Raw genomic sequence first — 3,853 nt, 5'->3', positions numbered from 1 at the left:
TTTTTTTTTTTTTTTTCTTTTGATACCCGGAATCAAACTCAGGATCCTTGTGTTTGCAAGGCAGGCAGCAGAACCACTGAGCTAAATCCCCAGCCCTGAATCTACCTTTTAAAAAACAAACAGCAGGCACAAAGAGGCTACTGAAGATGGGTGACCACAGACCACTATCTGATCAGATCTCCCAAGCTAAAAGACATGAACCCTGGCCACAACTTCCACTTCGTGCAGAGTTAAACGGTCGATACAGGACTGCAGATGCCGCCTCTAACTCTGCTAAGGAGAGGGATGGGGAGCTAAGCTACAGCAGCCCTCCCGTCCCTCCACCGGATTTCAGGCACCCACCTTCACACCGCTGCGGCAGAGCCCAGGGACTTCTCCTGGCACAGGGGGGATCCAGGCCGGCCGCAGCGATGCCCATGGCAGGCTGTGAAGAGGGAACCCCATAGCAGGCTCGCTTCCAGAGGCGAGTCTGGCCAAAGCCTGGGTGTGGTCAGGGTAAACTCGCACCCGAGTTCCATTCCTGCAACCAAAACCTTCAGACTGAAGGACAGTGTTCTAATTACAATCACATGTTTTGTCTCTTCTGTTCCTGATTTCAGAAGGCTTTGTCTTGTCCTTTATGAGCCTTGTTTACATTAATTTCCACAGAAACTGCAGCCAGCCTTGCCCTGGCCTTAACCCCAATTGATTCCCAGTAAAAGTCAGTGCCTGGGACTGTGCGGCCCCCGAGACAATTGCCCCAGCATTGGTCATCCTGGCACCTCGCTTTCTCCCCTCGTTCCATCTTTCAGTTTTATTTCTCAGGCCCGGGTCGTACACTGGGCAGGAGACTGGATCCTAACTGCAGGGGCCTCTGTTGTCTCCCACTCTCCCTTCCGGCCAGCAAAACAGAATGAAGCCGCCCCTACCTCCCCACCCCCACACTTGCAGAGGCAAGAATAAAACCTAACGGACTATGATTCGAACCCCAATTTACTGGATATCAAAATCTAAAATGGATGTTCCCGACTTAGGTATGTATCCAGGAAGCAGCTGTTCATACACTGTGGTCCATTCCTGGGTCTTCCTTTCATGCCCTTTGCATGCTAAATTCCTTAAATCCTGTTTCCCTGGTCTATACATTTTGATCTCATCTTGTCTTTTTATGTGGAATATTTCATCAAAAGGTCTAAAGTGATAAGGTTGAAAGTGGTTTAGGACAAAGCCAGGCATGGTGGCGCACGCCTATAAACCCAGCACTCAGGAGGCTGAGGCAGGAGGATCGCTGTGAGTTCGAGACCAGCCTGGGCTACATAGTGAGTTCCAGGGCAGTCTCAACTACAAAGCAAGACCCTGTCTCAAAAAAACTACCAAAAAAAAAAGTGGTGAGGGACGGGGAAAGGACGAGTGGATGAATCTCCCACAGTTTCTCTCATAAACTCGGTCATATATGATTTTTTTTGTTTTTTTGGTTTCTCTTTCCAGTGATCGAACTTGGGTCCTTGTGCTTGTGAGGCAGGTGGCAGAACCACTGAGCTAAATCCCCAGCCCAGTCCTACATGTTTTTGCCCAATCCCATTTCTCTCTTTCCAGATTCCCATCTCCCTCTGACCTACACCTTAAACCCAATCCACAGGAAAATGCTTATTGTAGATTAAGACTTCTAATTCTCTGAAATGAAGCTGAAACTAATACCTTAAGTAGTGAAAGACCCAGTCCTAGTTTCTATGCACCATCTTGCCTTTGCAGAGACAGAGCTAAAGAAATGAACAAGAAATTATGGAAAAGAGTTTAAATTTTCGTTATCTTTCTCACCACCACACCGTAAAGTTCCTTAAAGATTCTCATACAGCTGTGTTTGTTTGCCTTAAGTTTGAAAAGTAGAAGAAAGCTTTAAAGAATGCCTATCTTTACTCTCTGAAACATTAGCTTTTCAAGCGCTGATTTTTTTTTTTTTTTTTTTTTTGTGACCACAGGGTCTCAATATATAGTTGAGACTGACCTGGAACTCCCTGTGTAGCCCAGGCTGGTCTTGAACTCACAGCGATCCTCCTGCCTCAGCTTCCAGAGTGCTGGGATTACAGGCGTGCGCCACCACGCCCAGCTCTCAAGCGCTGAATTTTGCGTGTAATTTACTGACGTATTCTAAGCACCTAATCATGCCCGACACATGGTATGCATTCAATAAATATCTGTTGGATAATTTTTTTAAAAAAGAATAAAATCTAAGAATTCATCAGCAAATACGGCAGGCAGGAGCGTGAAATTGGCCCCCAAAACAATGTGAGAGCTACTGAGAGGACTGTGTAAGAGCAATCTGGGCTATCATGCATTCCCACCACGCTGGCCAAAAGGCACAGTGGAGGACCGGGGATTGTGCTCAGTGGTTCCAGCACCTGCTTCGCAAGCGCAAGGACTTGAGTTCAATCCGCGGTACAAAAAAAAAAAAAAAAAAAAAAAAAAAAATTCTATCCCTGACCCGGCAAAATTCCGCTGGCACAAAATGTTTTCCAGCATTTGTCTTTTGATTCGCAGAGGGCGGCTGACATTGGTTACGTGCAGGGTATATAGTTGTCACTGATTCTTCTTGTGCCGTTAAAATGAATTAATACCTTTCAAGGATTAGTGACTATGAGTGGGAAGCGGAGCTAACAAATCTAAACGCTTGCTTTTTTCAGTCTGCAGAATAGGAGAGCCGCTGAGCTGAAAAAATATTATCCTAGTGCGCCCCCTGATGGCAAAAGGTGATTGATTCCGTGGAAAAAGTATAAAAGTGATAGTTTTATCATAGGCAGTTTTGTGGGGTTTGTTTTGTTCTCTTTTCTTGTTTCGTTTCGTCTTGTTTTGTTTTTTGACACAGGGTCTCACTACGTAGCCCAAGCTGGGCTTGAACTGGTAGCAGTTTTCCTGCCTCAGCCTCCTGAGTTCTGGGATTTTAGGCATGCACCACCACCCCCAGCTTATTTTTCTACTCTAATTTTTTGTATTTGTTTGTTTTTTGTATGACACTGGGGATTGAATCCAAGGATTTCACAATGAGCTGTATTCCCAGCTCCTTTTTATTATTTTGAGATAGGGCCTTCTTAAGTCATTAAGTTGCTGGGCTGTGCTGAAACTCATGATCCTTCTTCCTCAGTCTCCTGGCATATGCTATGATTACGGGGCATGTGCCACCATGCCCAGCTCATTTCTGCATTCCTTATGAAAAATTTAAAGCCATCTTGGCAGTCAAAGGAATAGTTTCTGCTCACTTCTTAGGCATATTAATTTACCCTTTCAACAAATAACTTCTGTCATGGCACAGAACATGTATTCTTCCTGCCTCGGCCTCCAGAGCAGCTGGGCTTACAGCTGTGCACCACTGCTCCTGGCTTCTGCGGTCTTTTTTATTTGTTTTTGGATTGGGGGTGTGTGTTGGACACAGGGCCTCACTGTGTAGTTCAGGCTGGCCTGGAACTCACTATGCAGCCCGCGATGGCCCCCGACTCACAGTGACTCTCCTGCCTCAGCCTCCTGAGTGCTAGGATTACAGGGGTGCGCCAGCACACCCAGCCTTCCTGCTATCTTTTAACCCATTATTTAGACTTTTTTAAGTGTTCCATGTGTCTTACACATGAATCTGTTTTCTTGCATTAAACATTAGAAAAAGACACAAGTTAAAACAAGTCTGAGGGGGGCTGGGGATTCAGCTCAGTCATTCTGCCACCTGCTTTGCAAGCTCAAGAACCTGAGTTTGATACCCAGTAGCCAAAAAATAAATAAATTTAAATAAATTAAATTTTAAAAGCCAAAAATGAAATTATCCAATGTAATAAAATTCCAGGAAGAAACAGCTCAACAAAATAAAGATTTAGAAGATCTCAGTTAACCTATG

Source organism: Fukomys damarensis, unplaced genomic scaffold (assembly GCF_012274545.1).
Source record: "Fukomys damarensis isolate Sample0158 unplaced genomic scaffold, DMR_v1.0_HiC HiC_scaffold_15, whole genome shotgun sequence".
Lineage (NCBI taxonomy): Eukaryota > Metazoa > Chordata > Mammalia > Rodentia > Bathyergidae > Fukomys > Fukomys damarensis.
This window is presented reverse-complemented; position numbering follows the sequence as displayed.